The sequence below is a fragment of the Pan troglodytes genome, chromosome X, assembly GCF_028858775.2.
Source record: "Pan troglodytes isolate AG18354 chromosome X, NHGRI_mPanTro3-v2.0_pri, whole genome shotgun sequence".
Lineage (NCBI taxonomy): Eukaryota > Metazoa > Chordata > Mammalia > Primates > Hominidae > Pan > Pan troglodytes.
The window spans coordinates 62329834-62353029 of NC_072421.2; the positions used below are offsets into that span (position 1 = coordinate 62329834).

General features: G+C 38.5%; 1 pseudogene; it reads right to left on the minus strand.

Annotated features, from left to right (window-relative positions):
* Positions 1–21387: 21387 nt before the first annotated feature.
* On the minus strand, positions 21388–22140 carry LOC100611937 (grpE protein homolog 2, mitochondrial-like; annotated as a pseudogene).
* Positions 22141–23196: the final 1056 nt, after the last annotated feature.

A 23196-nucleotide genomic window follows, 5' to 3' on the forward strand; every position in this document is an offset into this window, starting at 1 on the left:
CTCAGAGATTCAATGCAATTCCAGTGGCATTTTTACATTTTAAACATCCCAGTGGCTACAAAATAAAAAAAAAATTAAATTCATGTGAAACCACGAAGGACCTCAAAAAGCCAAATCAAGCTTGGGGAAGAACACAGCTGGAGACATCACACTGCTTTAAAAATATATTACAAAGGTGCAATAATTAAGCTGTATGGTAGTAGCATAAAGTCAGACATAAAGACCAATAAAATAGAATACAAGGCTCAGAAATAAATCCTTGCATATATATGTTTAACTAATCCTCTGCAAGGATGCCATGAATACACAGCATGGATGAGATAGTCTCTTCAACATATATTTCTGGGAAAACTAGACATCCATATGCAAAATCTAACCCTTATCTCACAACATATACAGAAAATCCAAATGGATTAATGCTTTACATCTAGGACCTGTAACTATAAAACTGCTAGAAAAAAAAACATACAATAAAAGCTTTATGACATTGGTCTTGGCAGTGCTTTCATGGACATGATACCAAAAGCAAAGGAAAGAGAAGCAAAAATAAGTAAGTGGGACTACATCAAACTCAGAAGCTTTGATACAGCAAAAGAAACAACCAACAGAGTGAAAAAGCAAACTACAGAATGGGAGACCACACTTACATATTTCTGGGGATCTTGAAGAATATCATATATCTGAAAAGGAGGTTAATCTCCAAAATGTGTAAGGAACTCCAACAACTCAACAGCAATGAGCTGATAACCTTATTTTAAAAATAGGCTATAGTAATGGATAGTCATACAGATATTTCTCCAAAGAAGATATATAAATAGCCAATAGGTGTATGAAAAGATGCTCAATGTCATTAATCATCAGGGAAGTGAAAATCAAAACCCCAATGAGATTATTATTTCACACCTATTAGAATTGGATATTGTTTAAAAAACTATACAAAAACCCACAAGTGTCATCGAGGATGTGGAAAAAATTGGAACCCTTGTATAGCAATGGGGAGTATGTGAATTGGTTCAGCCACTATGAAAAACAATATGAAAGTTCTTTAAAAAGTTAAAAATAAAATTATCATGTGATCCAGCAATCCCCTATCTGGGTATTTATTTCACAAAGTTGAAATAAGCATCTCAAACAGACAGTAGTACTCCTGTGTTTATTGATTTTAGCACTATTTACAATAGCCAATATGTGGAAACAAATGTCCATCAATGGGTGAATTGATGAAGAATATATGGTATATACGTACAATGAAATATTATTGGTGTTTTAAAGACAATTCTGGGGCACGGCATGGTAGCTCATGCCTGTAATCCCAGCACTCTAAGAGGCTGAGGCAGGAGGATTATTTGAGGCTGGGAGTTCAAGACAAGCCTGGGCAACATAGCAAGACCCTATCTCAATATTTTTATTTAAAAAAATTATCTGGTGTTTGCCTGTTGTCCTAGCTACTTGGCAGGCTGACATGGGAGGATCGCTTGAGCCCTGGGGTCTGAGGCTACAGTGTACTATTACTGTGCCACTGCACTCCAACTCCAGCCTGGGCAATGGAGCAAGATCCTTCCTCTTAAAAAAAAAAGAAGAAAATTCTGAAATATGCTACAATCTGATTAAAGCTGAGGACATTAAATGAAATAAGCCAGGCACAGGACAAATACTGCATGATTCCACTTATATGAAATATCTAAAACAGTCGTACTCATATTCTATGAGTTCACAGAGTGGAATGGTAGAATAGTCAAACTCATAGAATCAGAAAGTGGTTGCCAGGGGCTGCAGGGAGGGGAAAATGAGCAGTTACTAAACAATAAGGATAAAATTTCAGTTATGAAAGATAAATAAGTTCTAGCGATCTTCTGTACAACATTGTGCCTAGAGTTAAGCATACAGTAGTATACACTCGAACATTTTTAAGTTGGTAGATCTTACAATTTGACCCTCTTACCAAAATAAAATAAAATAAAAATTCAGAGAACAACACACACACTACAGGATAGTGTGTGTGTTAACTAGATGTTAACTAGATAAGTGGTCAAGTTCATTAATACCTCACCTGATACAATGCAGATATTTAATAAATGGTTGATATTATTACTAGCTTCTAAATAAAAATAGAATAAATGAATGAATGAATGTTTGTGAGTCCAAGTAAGATAGAAAAGACAGCTATAATCTTGTCTAAACTAGCACATCATTTAAATCTTTTTCTAGCCATGAAAGTTTATTTTGTCTTTTTTTTTTTTTTTTTTTTTTCAGACAGGCCCTCGCTTTGTCACTCAGGCTGGATGGAATTCAGTGGTACGATCTTGGCTCACTGCAGCCTCAACTTCACATGCTCAAGCTATCCTCCCTCCTTAGCCCATGAAATAGCTGGGACTACAGGTGTGCACCACCACACCAGTCTAATTTTTGTATTTTTTGTAGAGATGGGGTTTCACCATGTTGCAAAGGCTGTTCTCAAACTCCAGGACTGAAGCGAACTGCCCACCTTGGTCCCCCAAAGTATTGGGAGTACAAGCATGAGGCACAGTGCCAGGTGCCTTTTTTTTTTTTTTTTTTTGCCAGAGTCTTGTTCTGGCATTCAGATTGGAGTGCAGTTGTGTAGTCTTAGCTCACTGAAGTCTTGAACTTCTGGGTTCAAGCAATTCTCCCACCTCAGTCTCCCAAAGAGCTGGGACTACAGGTGCAGCTACCATGGCTGGCTAATTTTTTAATTTTTTTTCTGTAAAAATGGGATCTTGCTTTGTTTCCCAGGCTGATCTTGAACTCCTGGTCTCAAGCGATCTTCCTGCTTCAGTCACACAAAATGCTGAGATTACAGGCATAAGCCACTGTGCCTGGCCTTGTTTAATTTTTTAAAGAGAACATATAGGTGTCTAAGTTTTGGGGTGCTGTGGGAGGAAGATTGTAAAGTAGCTATGCTATCATGGCATTAGAGTTAAAAATGAGGGAGGAGGGCGTCAAGCACAGAGAACATGGCTAGAAAAATTAATGGCAAGGAAGGTGATGAAAACGGAGGCTGTTTTATAAAGTATATCTGCCTGGAGATTAGATACACTAGCCAAAGTTTTAAGGTGCAAGAGATATCAAACCAAATCAAATTTTGGACTCCCAGTCATAATACATGTAATATTATTTCGTTTTCTCACTATTCGAGATAGCCTGAGCTCCTGAAGGATGTGTGTGTGTGTGTGTGTGCGCACATGTGTGCGTGCGTGCGAGAGAGAGAGAGAGAGAAAGTGTTTCTTCTTTTCTTCTATGGAAGAAGTTTACTTCATAAAATACCTGCAGGCTACTTTTCAGTGTTTTCTTCTTCCTTGCCTGGTAGGGCCCTCTAGTACTCATTCCATCACTAGAACAAGACTTTAAATGCTCCAGCTTTGGAATAAGCACCAGTTTTATCCGCCCACCATTTTCTGGATGCCTACAGTGTGTCAGACACAGGTTCTGGGCAAAATGCTGGGTATACAAAGATAGCTTCTCTGCTTCACTTTCCTCCTTTGAAAAAATGGTGTAATAATTGAGTATACTTCATAGGACTGTTATGAGTCTTAATGATTTAATAGGTTTAAACACTTGAAATGGAATCTGCACATAGTTTAGTGTTGCTACTGTCATTAATATGAATAAGATATGGTCCTTGTTCTTAAGTCTAATACTGTGGGACTTTAGGCAAGTCTCATAGTCTCTCTACATACTTTGCAGAGTGTGTATTTTAAAAGATAAAAACTCTGATATACTTAATACAATAAGTGGCAAAAAGTAGAGACTCAATTTATGTTCCTTCTTTTCCTCCATCCCAGGAACACTGTAACATCAAATCTGTCACATTAATTCACTTACCTCTAGAGTGAGGTTTAATGAGGTCTTGTTCTATCATTAACTACAATGTTCCCGTTTAGAACTTTGATTTGGCTAACATCTTTCTAAACCCATAGTCAGCCTTCCCTCTCCCTCACCAGCACCCCATCCCCGCAAACAAGTTTATTCATTCTTTGTGATCCCTCAAATACTGTAAGTTCCTTTGAGAGTAAGAACCACAACATTCATTTATACATCACCCACAACATTCATTTATACATTGCCCACAACACTCAGTGTAAAACTGAACACAAATTAGGGACTCCATAAATGCTTGTGAAACTAAACAACTGATAATCAAAAATCTTTCATTATATGCCTTCTAGGAATTATGCAGTATAACTGAAAATATTTCCAGTATCCTCCAATCTAGCAACATGCTTTTTTCCTGAACAACTGATGATCAAAAATCTTTCATTATATGCCTTCTAGGAATTATGCAATATAACTGAAAATTTTTCCAGTATCCTCCAATCTAGCAGCATGCTTTTTTCCTGTCTCCTTCACCCCTCTTAAGCTAAATTTCTTTGGCTTCAAGCTTAGAGATTTTTCTTTTCTGAATAGGAGGTTAAAATGGACAGGTTTAAAAAAACTTTGTGCCTTGTATCCTTTTCCTTACAGGAACAGCACAGATGAAAACAACCAATCCTTTCCCAGACATTCAGACAGTAAGAGGGGGGACTTAATTTCAGCTGGTAATAAATTCTGGTGTTTAATAATTAACTCAGATAACAGCTCAAATAAACATGGAGAGTCACACTGAATATGTCTTCTCACTTTATCTCTCTTTTCCTCTCCCCATTTATTTGACATTTCTGCTCTGAATTGCTATGTGAGTGTACTTGGAGACCTATTAAAACAGATATTTTTGTAAGTCATGTGGCATTAAATGAGGGCCATTTAAATTGATTGTCCAGAATATAATCCAAACCATTTCATCAAATACTACTACACGTCACTATATGCTTTCAGACATTCTGAATCAAAAGACATACTGATGCACCAACGGGTGCATACATGCCTTCATTTATTATTCACCCATTCATTTATTTATTCATGCAAACATTTATGAGCACCTGGGGCTAGACTATGTGTAATTTTGCAAGGAGATAAGGATGAGCAAGATACAGCCTCTGCTTTTGTGTAACAGTCAGACATGAAAATGGACAACTATAAAGTCAGCAGAATATGAACAGATATACTTAGAAGGGTGGTAAGGTCTACGGAGAATAGGGGAATGAACTGTCCCTAGGGATGGACACAGGAATGACTTTACAGAGCCCGGTATTGAAGACAAAGTATAAATTTATCTGATAAGGGTAGGAAAGAGAAAATTCATTCCAAACAGAGGAAATATCATGTGTAAAAGCACCAAGAATAAAAATGCATAAACTATTTAAGGACCTAGATGTACCCAAACAGGTATAAATTAGCAAGTGGTAGGAAATGAGATTGGAATGGTTGGCAGGAGCCAGATTATTGTACATAATGAAGAGTTTTCGATTATATACTTTAGGCCAGTGTTCCCTAACCTTTTTGGCAGCAGGGACTAGTTTTGTGGAATACAGTTTTTCCACAGACAAGGGAGAGGATGGATATGGGATAAAACTGTTCCACCTCAGATCATCAGGCATTAGATTATCATAAGAAGTTCATAACCTAGATCCCTGGTATGCACTGTTCACAATAGGGTTTGTGCTTCTATGAGAATCTAATGCTTGTAGCTGATCTGACCGGGGCGCAGCTCAGGTGGTAATGCTCCCTTGCCCACTGCTCACCTCCTGCTGTGTAGCCTGGTTCTTAGCAGGCCACAGACCAGTACCATGTTGGTGACAGCATGGAGGAGGACTTGGGAGGGAAAACAGAACTAGGGAGGCAGAGAGACCAGTTGAGAGACTATGTTACTATTCCTGGTAAAATATAATAATAAGGGCCTGAAATAGACTGGTGGCAGTGGGGATAAAGAATGAGAGAAATCGAAGAGGCAATTAGGCGTAGAACAGAGGTGATGTGGTAACTAATTGAAGATGGAGGCAGTAGGAAGAAGGAGATCGAGTAATCAAGGACAAGTAAATTTTTTGGGTACAGAGTGGTGCTATTCCCAGAGCAGGGGACACAGGAGGAAGGGGGGATCACAGAGAGAGAATGATTTCTGCAAACACGGTGAGTATGAAGTTCTTAAGACCCAGCCAGGTGGAGATGTGCAGTCAGCAGTTTGAAATGTGGATCTGAATACAGGAAAAGAGGTGAGTATATATTTTGGAGCAATTAGTATGTTGGGAGTAGCTACCTAAATCCTGGACATTCAATACATGCAGAAATGGAAAAAAAGGAGGATGGAATAGTGGGAAAGAACAACATTGAAGGGGTCAGTAAAGAAGAAGTGATCTAGAAGAAATAGTATCACAGAAGCCAAGGGTGGGGTAGGGGTGGTGTTACTTGTGGCTATCATTATTACTGGTGTTGTTTACCTTTGTTGAGGATCTGATTGACAAGGTTATATTTGTACTAAGAAAATAAATTCAAATCATGGACTATTTCAATGTCACACATGCTAAATCTTAAATTGGCTACCAAAGTCTCATTGGGACCACTATACAGGTAACATAGTCAGTACAGGTAGAGTGCTGAGTTTAGTTCTGGGTCCTTTACATTAGAGAGGAAAATTCAAATAGAAGTACATTTATTGGGAGACATCCTAGAGGATAAAAGATCTAACAGAGGCAACAATTAAAGAAACTAGCCGTGCTTAGCATAGTGAAGAGAATACGCTAGAGAAGGTGATCACTGCCTTCAAATATCTGAAAGGCTAACATATAGTTGGGGAATTCATCTTCTCTCTGTTGTTCTACAAAATAGACTTAGAAACAATTAGAATCTGACTTTAGTGGAATACAAAGAACTGCCTAGCAACAGGAATTGCTCATTAACGTAACTGGCCTCATTTTACTAGAAATAGTGAACTCCCTATCCTGGTGGTATTTAAGCAAAGCCTATATGGCAAAATATCGGGAATACTGTATAGAAGACTTCTGCACTGACTGGGAGGTTAAAATAGATCTTCAAGGCCACTTTAAAGGTTTTTTTTTTTTTTTATTTCATGTGGAGCTGTGTGGTAACAAGTGAGGCTATAGCTTTCAATTCCTGTTAGGTTTTTTTGTTTTGTTTTGTTTTTTTTTTTTTTTTTTTTTTTTTTTTTTTTAGAGTCAACAGTCTCAATTCCTTTCACTACAGTATAGGTTTCTACTTATCCCTGGTATTGGTCCACTTTATTTCTTTATTGTTATAATATTCATTAACTTACATTTGTCGAGCACCTATTCTACCAGTAAAAGGTAGCACTGGTCCTAAAGAAATTTGAAAGAAAGATTAATATCAGAAAATCAAGCAATAGGCATCTGATTCTACTTTCCAGCCTTTGGATATTAGTTTCTTGGTGTCTCTGGGTCTTGAGTGCAGAAACTCTGAGTTAAAGGTTGTAGGCATATGTTGGGTTCTGAGAAGTATATGGAAATCATTGAGGCAGGGAAAGGCATATCTTGGCTGGAGGTAGGAATTTGGAAACAGATTGGGGGACACTGAAAATGCTATGTCAAAAAAGATTTTAAAAGTGAGTGAAGGATGAAAGAGGGAGGTTATGATAAGCAGAGGAGCCCTTTCTTTAAAAAGTCCAAGTATCTCTCAGTGAATCACTTTCATTTTTTATTATTTAGGATTAATTTTACTTTTCGCTTTTTCTTCCTGACTTAAGGCTGCTATGTCACCAAAAATGAGTATTACATATGCTATGGTTTACATATGGTTTGTTTGTCCCTACAAAAACTCATGTTGAAATTTGTTCCCCAGTATGGCAGTGTTCGGTAGTAGGAACTAAGGGGAAGTGTTTGGGTCATGGGACGCTGACCTCACTGGTGGCTTGGTGTCATTCTTGCAGTAGTGAGTTCTTTTTCTGGCAAGATTGGATTAGTTCTTGAGAGAATCAATTAGTTCCCATAAGAATGGATTTTTATAAAGGATACTACTCAGAGTTTGTCTCTTCTCATGTGTCTTCTTCCCCTTTGACTTTATACACTGTTGAGTCCCAATTAGGGAAAAGGATTCAGGGTGGTGGGAGCAGAGGAAAGCCGAAAGAGAGATCAGATAAGCTATAAGTCTGCTTTTCTGCATGGTCCAGGACACGTAGCCCTCCTGTGTAAATGATTCACAATTTTCCTGTGCTCAACTATCAACAGACCTTCAGCTGACACAAAAAATACAAGTTAGCTCACTGCAACCTTGGCATTATCAGTACTGCACAAAGCCCTCTTCAGCTCATAGCACAGCACCATTCTATAAAATCCCCTGCAAGCCTTTGTCTGTTTGCAGTCAGTTCCTCTCATGCTGATCTTCCTATTGCTTTCTTGCAAAGTATTTTCATACTTTTTCTAATAAATCTGCCTTCTTTTACTCAGAGCTGTCTTAGTAAATTCTTCTTACCACTGTGCCAATGGCCTCAGATAGTCGCTGCTCACCCACAACATACACCATGTTATGATGCAGCATGAAAGCCCTCTCCAGAAGCTAAGACTCTCTGGGAGTCACAATGAAACAAATTTGTGTCTTTTTTTCCACAGCAGCTTTTCAGAAGTCTAAAGGGACAGTGCTCTCCTTCAAACCTCTCTCAGCTTCTTTTACGTCTAGATTCTGGTGACTCATCTGTCCCCACTTTATTTCTTTGGCCCTTCACAGCTGGGTTAACCGGTAGGTTCTATCTGTCCCATTCCCATTCTGTATCAATCTTGACCCTACCTTGAAGTGACATTCAGGTTGGTTAACAGTATCAGTCACATAATCCAGTGGGTCTTGAGGTTAAGTCTCATAGACCAGATATAGGACCTATAGATTCACCCCTGACTGCAGGGCTCCCACATGTTCCTATACTTCTACCCATGACTCCTTTGTTGAGGGAATGATTGTATCCTGCTTTATCTTGCAATGCTTGGGAATATATAATTCTCAGGTACACTACCCAATAGAACAAGTATCTACATATGTATAGTGTCCTAAGTTCTCCTAAGGAAAAAAGTTCCAAGGAGACAAGAATGGGTAATTCTGATAAATTCTGGCAAATACTTAGAAAATTCAGAAGTATTGACAAGCTTATTTTCATTCTATATCCCACAGTCTAAATGAAGTAGGGGTTGTGCCCAACTAACAAATGATTTATGTACCAAAAGTGTGATTTTTGTATCAGTTTTTGGAACTTGATGATGCATTTCCATAGAATTTTTATAAAGTTCTACTCATCCTTTAGAATCTATTTTACATGTTAATGAACCTCAGAGCTGTTCTTGATCCCACCAGACAAACTAGATCTTTTTACTTACATAACATTTTGTGACATTTAACATATACCTCTATTATTTATCACATTTCATTGTAATTTCTTGTTTATAGATCTGTGCTTTCCTTTTGAAGATAAATTCTTAAAGGAAGAAACTGTCTGTTTTTTTGCACCTGTAGCACATGGTATACTGTCTGCTCACCAATATAATGTCAAATTAATATACAAATAGCTAAATGTGCCCACATAATATTTGTTCTGTAATTTCCTAAATAAATGAATCTGGGTAAGTTACTTACACTTTTGAAGTTGAACTTCCTAGACTATGAACTAAAGGTAAAAACTATTTCCATGGGGTCTCTGTGAGAATGTTCAGTGAGATACCCCAAATGAAAGTTCATGAAACAGGGTACAATCTCAATTAATGTTTGTTGTATTAGAGTGATGGGAATCAATGTTATATATGATGGTCTTTTCTCAGGTACAGAGGTAATATAAAAAGAGAGAAGGAAATTAAAATTTGACTACAGGACATCTGCAAGTTATATTTTATGTTAATTTGGAATATTATTATATCAATCAGTGATTTAATACAAAGAGAGACCTGAAATGCTAAGATTAGATAGCCAGAAGACCAAGATCAGGGAGAAAAGAAAGAGAAAAATAGCTGAGAAGTAGGAAAGAAGCAAAAAAGCTGTAGAGACTATAAGAGCAGAGTTATAGGAGGACAGGGTGATTATTTTGTGTCAAATTCTGCTGATGAGCATATAAGGAGGAATATTGAGAAATGGTCACTGAAAATGGCAAGAAAATCACCAAGTATAATCTTCAATGTACATATTTTTTAAAGTCTCCTTCAAAAAACAACGAACATAAGCTAGGTGCCCACACTAACTGGAAGTGGTTTCTTCCAAGAGATCTCATTTTTTGTACTTTTCTTTGAATCCTCTTAGTAAACAGTTGGAGAAGTGTCCAAGGACAATCTTATTGGAGCAAGATGGTAATCTAGAGGGTCTTCTGGATGATATAGGTGCTCTAGGATGCCTCAGCTGTTCCAGGACTACAACTGTCTCATGGAAGGACCAAAACACAGGGAAGCAGTTTGATAGTTAAAATATAGTTTATAGATGACAGCATGTCCTTTGTAGGAACATGGATTGAGCTGGAGGCCATTATTATTAGCAAGCTAATGCAGGAACAGAAAACCAAATACCTCATGTTCTCACTTATAAGTGGGAGCTAAATGATGAGGACACATGGATACATAGAGCGGAACAACACACTGGGGTCTATCAGAGTCAGAGGGTGGAGGGTGGGAGAAGGAAAAGTATCAGAAAAAATAACTAATGAGTACTAGATTTAATACTGGGGTGACAAAAATAATCTGTACAATAAACTTCCATGACACAAGTTTACCTAGATAACAAACCTGCACCTGTACCCCTGAACTTAAAATAAAAGTTAAATAAAAAAATAATAAAAGTAAGCCCTTATTTGTAAAAATTTAAAAAGAAATATAATCTCCAGGTATATTTCCTGCTCTTAAAAATATTTAATTAATAAAGTAATTAATTCATTTTTTTTTAAAGTTGATGGGTAAACAAGAAAGTGTCTCCAGAAACCACAGAGCCTACTGAGGCACCTCCTAACCCCAAAACAACAACAACAACAAAAAGGGCAATAAAACAATCACAACAAGAATATAATTACAATCACATCAGATAGGGAAACATTATTAAATCTAGAATTCAGCCAGCAATCAGGATGAGCCTGGTGGCCCAATTACCATCTAAACAAGAGCTGTTATGTATTGTTAAATGGACTCTCCAGATAAATATTTTTTTTTTACTCCAGCCTTTTGCAGCATCAAAGAACATTAAACATGAGAGAGATGTGTTATAAACAAAAAATTTGAGGAAAGCAAAAGTAGCTTGAACCATGCTAGTGAAATCCTAGAGGCTCAAAAGATGTAACTTTGTGTGTGTGTGTGGTGTGTGTGTGTGTGCATGTTTTAATTAAACACTGTTTGTTTCTCCTCATCTCCCAAATGGAGCTATGAAATATTAAGCATGCATTTCTTGCCTCCTAAAATCAGTGGATAAGTCTTGTAAAACTCAACATAGCTCAAGATAAGCAGAGCAGAATTTCTCTGTGAGTTTTCCCTTCTCCTGCAGTTTCGGCGTACTCTATTAACATTTCTTGGATGTCGACAAAGGTTCATTGCTTGACCAAATTTTTGTCAGTCTCTTGAATTTTTTCTATACCTATCTGTGTACTTGCTTGTGAAATCTAGTTTTAGGAAGAATCCTGCTGTCAGCTTAGCAAGAACTCCCCACCCTTGATATCTGATCACCCTTAATATGTGATCGAGTTTCTCATGCTCTATTATGCCCCAGGTGATATCTGCTCACCTTGGCCTGTCTTCAGAATGAGTTCTGTCAAGCTGATTTAGCCAGAATGCCTCATACCCCTGACGTTTCCTCGTGATTTTCCATTTGCTGACCCTCACCCTGCTCCTTGGCTGTAAATCTCTGCTTGCCCATGGTGTATTTTGAATTGAGCCCAGTTCTGTACTGAAGTCTCTTTTTACCTACTGCAATAGCCCTGAATAAAATCTGTTTTTACCACTTTACTCTCCAGCTCTGTCTTTTTTTTTTTTTTTTTTTTTTGATAGTGGCTCTCATTGTGTTCAGATTCTAGGTGCTCAGTGAGGCCACCCAATTTCACAAGATAAAAAAGTACTGTGAGTTTTTTTCTGGAAATAATTAAATAAAAAAAGAATGGTCCACGTTTCCTTTCCTTTAATTTCCTAATGGGTTACTTAATGTGCTCTAAGTTGAGAATAAGAGGCAGAGAGGATGACGACAAAGCAGACCAATGTAACCCAGTCACTGGATATTCAACTCTGTATCACTGGGGGGTAACTCTGTAAGTACTTCTCTTTTTTTTTTGCAGTTATTTTAATTCAGGTTTTATTAATGTTGTTTCCGAATATTTTTTCTCAGTGATCCTTGTTCTGATGAATATTACATTTCATCCTTAGTTTTGCTCATTTGATTTTTGCTTTGGTGTTTTAAGAACTTTTATTCATTTATCAAATCCTTTGCCATGAATGAGAGCACCAAATAACATATCAATCCCCAACTACCTGATTCGTTTATAGCAGTAAAAATGTCAGTAAAAGGTTTGTACAATCCAACTACCAAACCACCAAGATCCCCCCCTTCAAGATAGAGTGAGCCAAAGCTTCCTTAGTATCATCTATAAGCCAATGTATTTTCACTATACCATTAAGATGAAAATAATGAAGAGCACTTGACACAATTTTCTTGCTCTTTCCATCTAAAAATGTGGGTTTCTTGTGGTGTGGCTAATTTTTAAAAAACCAAAAACTGGAGGGAAAATTTGTCAGTGAATGATTAGCTCACATGTTTTTTCTACTCATGATTAATCAGTCTTCCCTTTTCCGTAGACTTTAGGCAACCATAAAAAGCCAGGAAAACAATGTGCATAATAAAAAAATAAAAATAAATATCTGAGAGCCTACTGTAGTAGGCATTTAACACATTTCACTTAATCCTCACAATGCTGTGAAAGAATTATTATAATCATTTTAGAAATAAAGAATCAGGCTCAGGAGGGTGAAATGACTGGTGCCTAAAGTCGTGCAGGTGACTGAGCTGGGATTTAAGTACAAGCCTATGCTCTATTATGCTGCTTTGGCTCCCCAAACCCCTTCAACTTGAGATTCTTACTGTTATAGCTTCATCTTCTACTTCCAAATTTACACTTTTAAGTCTGCAAAGCTACTGAATAATAAAAGAACCTAAAATTATTCTCAATTCACTTGGCAAAATGGGAGATGTACTAGAGTACTAGAAAATTCTTCTAGCCTGGGCAATATAGTGAGACTCCACCTGTAAAAAAAAAACGAAGAAAAAAAAAAAAACTCGCCGGGCATGGTGGTGCATTTGCCTGTAGTCCTGGCTACTTGGTAGGCTGAGGTGAGAGGATCACTTGAGCCTGGTAGGTAGAGACATCTCTAGGTAATCATAACATTCCATACCTAAAATTATTAATTTTAATTAATGTGAATTTGAACTGGTAATGATAGCTAGCAATAAAAAAAAATTTTAAAAAGACACACAGAGAATAATTATAATCAGCTCATTTTCTTATTGTAACCACCTGTCAATCTCATAGAAATGAAGGCCAAAAAAGACAACTTCCTATTGTGAACCCTGATTGTTCATTAAATTTACAATATACACTTAGCGAAATGCCAAAAGATGTTCTGGTTTTAAAAGCTTACCACCAGTCTTTTGATTGCATTTTATTTCTTTAGTTTTAGTTTTATTTCTTTAGTTTAGATATATATATATCATACTTTAAGTTCTAGGGTACATGGGCACAACATACAGGTTTGTTACATATGTATACATGTGCCATGTTGGTGTGCTGCACCCATTAACTCGTCATTTACATTAGGTATATCTCCTAATGCTATCCCTCCCCCCTCTCCCCACCCCACAACAGGCCCCGGTATGTGATGTTCCCCTTCCTGTGTCCAAGTGTTCTCATTGTTCAATTCCCACCTATGAGTGAGAACATGCAGTGTCTGGTTTTTTGTCCTTGCAATAGTTTGCTGAGAATGATGGTTTCCAGCTTCATCCATGTCCCTACAAAGGACATGAACTCATCCTTTTTTATGGCTGCATAGTATTCCATGGTGCATATGTGCCACATTTTCTTAATCCAGTCTATCATTGTTGGACATTTGGGTTGGTTCCAAGTCTTTGCTATTGTGAGTAGTGCTGCAATAAACATACATGTGCATGTGTCTTTATAGCAGCATGATTTATATTCCTTTGGTTATATACCCAGTAATGGGATGGATGGGTCAAATGGTATTTCTAGTTCTACATCCCTGAAGAATCACCACACTGTTTTCTACAATGGTTGAACTAGTTTCCAGTCCCAACAACAGTGTAAAAGTGTTCCTATTTCTCCACATCCTCTCAGCACCTGTCGTTTCCTGACTTTTTAATGATCGTCATTCTAACTGGTGTGAGATGATATCTCACTGTGGTTTTGATTTGCATTTCTCTGATGGCCAATGATGATGAGCATTTTTTCATGTGTCTGTTGGCTGCATAAATGTCTTCTTTTGAGAAGTGTCTGTTCATATCCTTTGCCCACTTTCTGATGGGGTTGTTTTTTTTCTTGTAAATTTGTTTGAATTCTTTGTAGATTCTGGATATTAGCCCTTAGTCAGATGAGTAGATTGCAAAAATTTTCTCCCATTCTGCAGGTTGCCTGTTCACTCTGATGGTAGTTTCTTTTGCTGTGCAGAAGTTCTTGAGTTTAACTAGATCCCATTTATCAATTTTGGCTTTTGTTGACATTGCTTTTGGTGTTTTAGACATGAAGTCCTTGCCCATGCCTATGACCTGAATGGTATTGCCTAGGTTTTCTTCTAGGGTTTTTATGGTTTAGGTCTAATCTTTAAGTGTTTAATCCATCTTGAATTAATTTTTGTATAAGGTGTAAGGAAGGGATCCAGTTTCAGCTTTCTACACATGGCTAGCCAGTTTTCCCAGCACCATTTATTAAATAAGGAATCCTTTCCCCATTTCTCGTTTTTGTGAGGTTTGTCAAAGACCAGATAGTTGTAGATGTGTGGTATTATTTCTGAGGGCTCTGTTCTGTTCCGTTGGTCTATCTCTTTGTGTTTTTACCAGTACTATACTGTTTTGGTTACTGTAGCCTTGTAGTACAGTTTAAAGTCAGGTATCATGATGCCGCCAGCTTTGTCCTTTTGGCTTAGGATTGACTTGGTGATGCGGGCTCTTTTTTGTTTCCATATGAACTTTAAAGTAGTTTTTTCCAATTCTGTGAAGAAAGTCATTGGTAGCTTGATGAGGATGGCATTGAATCTATAAATTACCTTGGGCAGTATGGCCATTTTCACGATATTGATTCTTCCTATCCATGAGCATGGAATGTTCTTCCATTTGTTTATGTCCTCTTTTATTTCATTGAGCAGTGGTTTGTAGTTCTCCTTGAAGAGGTCCTTCACATCCCTTGTAAGTTGGATTCCTAGGTATTTTATTACCTTTGAAGCAATTGTGAATGGGAGTTCACTCATGATTTGGATCTCTGTTTGCCTGTTATTGGTGTATAAGAATGCTTGTGATTTTTGCACTTTGATTTTGTATCGTGAGACTTTGCTGAAGTTGCTTATCAGCTTAAGGAGATTTTGGGCTGAGACAATGGGGTTTTCTAGATATACAATCATGTCATCTGCAAACAGGGACAATTTGACTTCCTCTTTTCCTAATTGAATACCCTTTATTTCTTTATCCTGCCTAATTGCCCTGGCCAGAACTTCCAACACTATTTTGAATAGGAGTGGTGAGAGATGACATCCCTGTCTTGTGCCAGTTTTCAAAGGGAATGCTTCCAGTTTTTGCCCATTCAGTATGATATTGGCTGTGGGTTTGTCATAGATAGCTCTTATTATTTTTAGATATGTCCCATCAATACATAGTTTATTAAAAGGGCTGTTAAATTTTGTTGAAGGCCTTTTCTATGTCTATTGACATAATCATGTGTTTTTTGTCTTTGTTTCTGTTTATATGCTGGATTACATTTATTGATTTGCATATGTTGAAGCAGCCTTGCATCCCAGGGATGAAGCCCACTAGATCATGGTGGATAAGCTTTTTGATATGCTGCTGGATTCGGTTTTCCAATATTTTGTTGAGGATTTTGGCATCGATGTATATCAGGGATATTGGTCTAAAATTCCCTTTTTTTGTTGTGTCTCTGCCAGGCTTTGGTATCAGGATGATGCTGGCCTCATAAAATGGGTTGGGGAGGATTTCCCCATTTTCTATGGTTTGGAATAGTTTCAGAAGGAATGGTACCAGCTCCTCCTTGTACCTCTGGTAGAATTCGGCTATGAATCCATCTGGTCCTGGACTTTTTTTGGTTGGTAAGCTATTAATTATTGCCTCAATTTCAGAGCCTGTTATTGGTCTATTAAGAGATTCAACTTCTTCCTGGTTTAGTCTTGGGAGGGTACATGTTTTCAGGAATTTATCCATTTCTTCTAGATTTTCTAGTTTATTTGCATAGAGGTGTTTATAGTGTTATCTGATGGTAGTTTGTATTTCCATGAGATCGGTGGTGATATCCCCTTTATCATCTTTGATTGCATCTATTTGATTCTTCTCTCTTTTCTTCTTTATTAATCTTTCTAGTTGTCTATCAATTCTGTTGATGTTTTCAAAAAACCAGCTCCTGGATTCATTGATTTTTTGAAGGGTTTTTTTGTGTCTCCATTTCCTTCAGTTTTGCTCTGATCTTAGTTATTTCTTGCCTTCTGCTAGATTTTGAATGTGTTTGCTCTTGCTTCTCTAGTTCTTTTAATTGTGATGTTATGGTATCTGTTTTAGATCTTTCCTGCCTTCTCTTGTGGGCATTTAGTGCTATAAATTTCCCTCTACACACTACTTTGAATGTACCAGAGATTCTGGTATGTTGTGTCTTTGTTCTCGTTGGTTTCAAAGAACATCTTTATTTCTGCCTTCATTTCCTTATGTACCCAGTAGTCACTCAGGAGCAGGTTGTTCAATTTCCATGTAGTTGAGAAGTTTTGAGTGAGTTTCTTAATCCTGAGATCTAGTTTGATTGTACTGTGGTCTGAGAGACAGTTTGTTATAATTTCTGTTCTTTTACATTTGCTGAGGAATGCTTTCCAACTATGTGGTCAATGTTGGCATAGGTGCAGTGTGGTGCTGAGAAGAGTGTATATTCTGTTGATTTGGGGTGGAGAGTTCTGTAGATGTCTAATAGGTCTGCTTGTTGCAGAGCTGAGTTCAATTCCTAGATATCCTTTTTAACTTTCTGTCTCATTGATCTGTCTAATGTTGACAGTGGAGTGTTAAAGTCTCCCATTATTATTGTGCAGGAGTCTAAGTCTCTTTGTAGGTCTCTAAGGAATTGCTTTATGAATCTGGATGCTCCTGTATTGTGTGCATATATATTTAGGATAGTTAGCTCTTCTTGTTGAATTGATCCCTTTACCATTATGTAATGACCTTCTTTGTCTCTTTTGATCCTTGCGGGTTTAAAGTCTGTTTTATCAGAGACTAGGATTGCAACCCCTGCCTTTTTTGTTTTCCATTTGCTTGGTAGATCTTCCTCTATCCCTTTATTTTGCGCCTTTGTGTGTCTGTGCACGTGAGATGGGTTTCCTGAATACAGCACACTGATGAGTCTTGACTCTTTATCCAATTTGCCAATGTGTGTCTTTTAATTGGAGCATTTAGCCCATTTACATTTAAGGTTAATATTGTTATGTGTGAATTTGATCCTGTCATTATGATGTTAGCTGGTTATGTTGCTCATTAGTTGATGCAGTTTCTTCCCAGCATCGATGGTCTTTACAATTTGACATGTTTTTGCAGTGGCTGGTACCAATTGTTTCTTTCCTGGCAGGCCTGCTGGTGACAAAATCTCTCAACATTTGTTTGTCTGTAAAGGATTTTATTTCTCCTTCACTTATGAAGCTTAGTTTGCCTGAATGTGAAATTCTGGGTTGAAAATTCTTTTCTTTAAGAATGTTGAATATTGGCCCCCACTCTCTTCTGGCTTGTAGAGTTTCTGCCGAGAGATCAGCTGTTACTCTGATGGGCTTCCCTTTGTGGGTAACCCGACCTTTCTCTCTGGCTGCCCTTAACATTTTTTCCTTCATTTCAACTTTGGTGAATCTGACAATTATGTGTCTTGGAGTTGCTCTTCTCGAAGAGTATCTTTGTGGCGTTCTCTGTATTTCCTGAATTTGAATGTTGGCCTGCCTTGGTAGGTTGGGGAAGTTCTCCTGGATAATATCCTGCAGAGTGTTTTCCAACTTGGTTCCACTCTCCCTGTCACTTTCAGGTACACCAATCAGATGTAGATTTGGTCTTTTCACATAGTCCCACATCTCTCGGAGGCTTTGTTCATTTCTTTTTATTCTTTTTTCTCTAAACTTCTCTTCTCACTTCATTTCATTCATTTGATCTTCAATCACTGATACTCTTTCTTCCTGTTGATTGAATCAGCTACTGAAGCTTATGCATTCATCATGTAGTTCTCGTGCCATGGTTTTCAGCTCCATCAGGTCCTTTAAGGACTTCTCTGCATTGGTTATTCTAGTTAGCCATTCATCTAATCCTTTTTCAAGGTTCATTCTCTGTCCAGCTTTATTCCATTGCTGGTGAGGAGCTGTGTTCCTTTGGAGGAGGAGAGGTGCTCTGATTGTTAGTATTTTCAGTTTTTCTTTTCTGTTTTTTCCCCATTTTTGTGGTTTTATCTACCTTTGGTCTTTGATAATGGTGATGTATCGATGAGGTTTTGGTGTGGATGTCCTTTATGTTTGTTAGTTTTCCTTTTAACAGTCAGGATCCTCAGCTGCAGTTCTGTTGGAATTTGCTGGAGGTCCACTCCAGACCCTGTTTGCCTGGGTATCAGCAGTGGAGTCTGCAGAACAGCAAATATTGCTGAACAGCAAATGTTGCTGAACAGCAAATGTTGCTGTCTGATCTTTCCTCTGGCAGTTTCATCTCAGAGGGGTACCTGGCTGTTTGAGGTGTCAGTCTACCCCTACTGGGGTGTGCCTCCCACATAGTCTACTTGGGGGTCAGGGGCCCACTTGAGGAGGCAGTCTGTCTATTCTCAGATCTCAAACTCCATGCTAGGAGAACCACTACTCTCTTCAAGTCTGTCAGACAGGGACATTTAAGTCTGCAGGTTTCTGCTGCCTTTTGTTCGGCTATGCCCTGTCCCCAGAGGTGGAGTCTACAGAGGCTGGCAGGCCTCCTTGAGCTGCGGTGGGCTCCACCCATTTCGAGCTTCCTGGCTGCTTTGTTTACCTACTCAAGCCTCAACAATGGTGTGCACCCCTCCCCCAGCCTTGCTGCCGCCTTGCAATTCGGTCTCAGACTGCTGTGTTAGCAATGAGCGAGGCTCCATGGGCATGGGACCCTCTGAGCCAGGCATGGGATATAATCTCCTGGTGTGCCATTGGCTAAGACCATTGGAAAAGCACAGTATTAGGGTGGGAGTGACCCAATTTTCCGGGTGCCACCTGTCACAAATTTGCTTGGCTATTAAAGGGAATTCCATGACCCCTTGTGCTTTCCAGGTGAGGCGATGCCTCGCCCTGCTTTGGCTCATGCTTGGTGTACTGTACCCACTGTCCTGCACCCACTGTCTGACAAGCCCCAGTGAGATGAACCTGGTACCTCAGTTGGAAATGCAGAAATCACCCATCTTCTGCGTCGCTCATGCTGGGAGCTGTAGGCTGGAGCTCTTCCTATTCGGCCATCTTGGAACCCCCCTGTCTTGATTGCATTTTAAAAGTGCTTATTTACTTGTTTTTTAAGAGTCTAAATCTGATGAAGATGGTAGGGTCTACAAGGAGATGGCTTTGTTGATACGTTTGTGTGCTGTCTTAGAATTATCTATAATGTATAAAAGGATAACATTTTACCACTCCACTGAATGAGGTCATAGAGTTCCAGTGGAAATAGATTTATTTTATGAGTAGTAACTTAAACCTAAACCTATACAATCTGGACATCCAACAACATCTGATTGTCTGCTGGAAACTTATTTGCATGCCCATTAATCTTAAAAGTTGGATGTTAATATCTAGTTGTTCTTTATATTCTCACTGAAATTTAGTCAATAGTTTAGAGATTATTTTCCTTGGGTCCAGTCTTAAAATGACCAGATTTTCATACTTCAGAAGCAGAAAAGGTGAGATTTGATTGTTAAGTCCTATTCCAACGTTAAAATATCCATAATTGACTGCCTCCCTAAAGTTTGACTGATGTATCATTCATTCATTAAGTCATTTTTTGGACAAATCTTTTACAGAACGCCAGCTATAAGACTGAAAAAAAAAAAAAACACTTAAGCCCATTAACTCTAGGAGGTTAATACATAAAAGGTGAGCTAGATGTTTACACAAATGTGAACTAACAGATACAAAAAATAGGAAATAAAGCTTGTCAATATAACAGAGGTAGTGATTTTTGAGTACCAACTAAAAAAAAAATTCTCAGGCACAGTGGTGAGCGCCTGTAGTCCTAGCTACTTGGCAGGCTGAGGCAGAATTGCTTGATCCCAGGAGTTGGAGGTCAGCCTGGGCAACACAGAAAAAAAAAATTGCTAAAAGGAGTGAATGCTTATGTTTAGTGTTCTTATCACAAAAATAACATAAATAGATCAAGAGGAAACTTAGAAAATGTCAGCATAACTATTAATAAATGAAAGGAGAAATCATGGGAACCTAACACTTTTGTCTTGATCATCACCTCCCATCATCTAATAAAGGATTATAAGGCAAAATTGACAACGGGTAAGAGGAGTAAGGGCTGGTGAAATAAGAAGTTGTAGGTAAATTATCTGAATACAGCCATCTGGGTCATTAGCTGTTAGTACTGACTCAATTTGCCAGAAATGATTATATGACAGGGAGGCTGAAAATTATTCGAAGATAACTCAGAGCAAAGACAGCCCAAGGCTTTTTGGTCATTCTTGCTTGAAAGGGTCCTGGGTATCTCAAATTTCCTCATGTTCCTTTCCTTCCAAGTCTCACCTAGACCTTTAGCCCCTGCAACTGAGGATGAGAAAGGGTGGGTATGAGACAATGATGTGAGCATAAAGCCTATCTAGTTGCATTACAATTACAAAAGATGACTAAAAGGAAAGAAAACAAAAGGTAAAGTCCTGAAAATCTATGTGTATAAAATACATCCAAATGATCTAAATGTATACAAGAATAAATTTACAAGAATACGAAGAAGCTTTATCCTCTAAGTACCTAAAATTTGAACCAATCCCTACCATCTCCTTTTTCCACAAAATACAATATACTATACAATTCCTGTTATAGGGACCACTAGGAAGGAACATGGAGTTTAAAACACATAGTTAAAAAAATTTTGGATTCAAGTTCATCAGAGTACCAATTTTCCTAACCATGTTTTCATAAAGGCCATCGGAAGATGTCACACTATTCAAATGCCCAATGATAAGACTTCTGATGAGACCAAACAGGTCACATTAAATCAATAGAATATCTTAGAAATAAAACCAATATGACTAAATCCAAAACATATCACATGAAGTACCACATGTGCAATACAAACCTACTTTAATAAATAAAAGAAACACAGGTAGCTGCACTCAGGGAGAACATTCAGTTCCTGATGGCCTCTTAGTCTTCTCTGAGACTCCACTGCCACTTCTACCTGGGCAAGTCTAATGGTGCAGCCATGAAGTTTTTAACCATCTTGTCTCATTAATGCCGTGGTGCCAGACTGCACCACAACACCAGCTGGCACATGACAGAGGATTCATGCTCATGGGAATCATATTTGTCACCAATGGGTGTCAGCTTCTCAAGGCCATGCTTGGCAAACACTTTTCAGCTTTGCTTCTAAAAGTGACAACCGTTTGAAGACCTTCTCCAGAGTGAGCTTCTGGTCCCCAGGCTCTGATTCTTCAGAAATGCACTCTGTAGTCTTCTCCAAAATGTCAGCCACCTCCACCAAGTCCTTACAGAAATGCTGGATTCCAAATATCTTGGCGTCTTCCACACATCTCCGGGTTCACTTCCTTATGTTTTCACAATCAGCTATAGCTCTCCGGTATCTCACCATTAAATCCTGGACTTCCTTCTCCAGTTTAACAGCTTTTACCCTTAAGGCTTGTTCAGCAAGAGAGGGCCCAAGGTCATCAGGAAGGTCCTCGGAATGGCAGTCCTCACCAGCGGTTCCCTGGGTGGCAGTGCTGAATGGAAGTGGGCATCCCTTGCTCTCCCATGAGGCACTCTAAGCCAGTAGGTGCTACACCCGCTGGCAGCCCGCCCACATTGACCACATGGCCATGTTCCCGACTTGGGCTGATGGAAGCAGCACAGGCGCACTTGCTCAATATTTCTTTTTTTAGTTATATATTTTTTTTTGAGATGGAGTGTTGCTCTTGTTGCCCAGGCTGGAGTGCAATAGCGCAATCTCGGCTCACTGTAACCTCCACATCCCAGGTTCAAGCCATTCTCCTGCCTCAGCCTCCTGTGTAGCTGGGATTACAGGTGCCTGCCACCACGCCTGGCTAATTTTTTGTATTATTAGTAGAATTGGGGTTTCCTCATGTTGGCCAGGCTGGTCTTGAACTCCTGACGTCAATTGATCCACCTGCCTTGGCCTCCCAAAGTGCTGGGAATACAGGCTTAGCCACCACCTGGCCTATTTTTAATTTTCGTGGGTACATAGTAGGTGTATATAATTATAGGTTACATGAAATATTTTGATACAGGTATGCCATGCATAATAATCACATCAGGGTGATCACCTCAAACATTTATCCTTTGTGTTATAAACAATCCAACTATACTCTTTTAGTTATTTCAAAATGTACAATTAACTTATTTTTTACTATAGTCATACTGTTGTGCTAGCAAATACTAGGTCTTATTCTATTTTTTGTACCCATTAACCATCCCCATTTCCCTCCCACCACTACTATTCTTTCCAGCCTCTGGTAACCATCCTTCTACCATCTATCTCCATGAGTACAATTGTTTTATTTTTAAATTTATTTTTGATTTTTTTTTCTTTAAGTTCTGGAGTACATGTGCAGGATGTGCAGGTTTGTTACATAGGTAAGCATGTGCCATAGTGGCTTTCTGCACCTATCAACCCATCACCTAGGTATTAATGCCAGCAGGCATCAGCTTTTTTCCTTAATGCTCTCCCCCATCCCCAACAGGCCCCAGTAAGTGTTGTTCCCCTTTCTGTGTACATGTGTTCTCATTGTTCACCTCCCACTTATAAGTGTGAACATGCCGTGTTTGGTTTTCTGTTTCTGCATTAGTTTGCTGAGGATAATGGCTTCCAGCTTCATCCATCTTTATGCAAAGGACATGATCTAGTTCCTTTTTATGGCTGCATAGTATT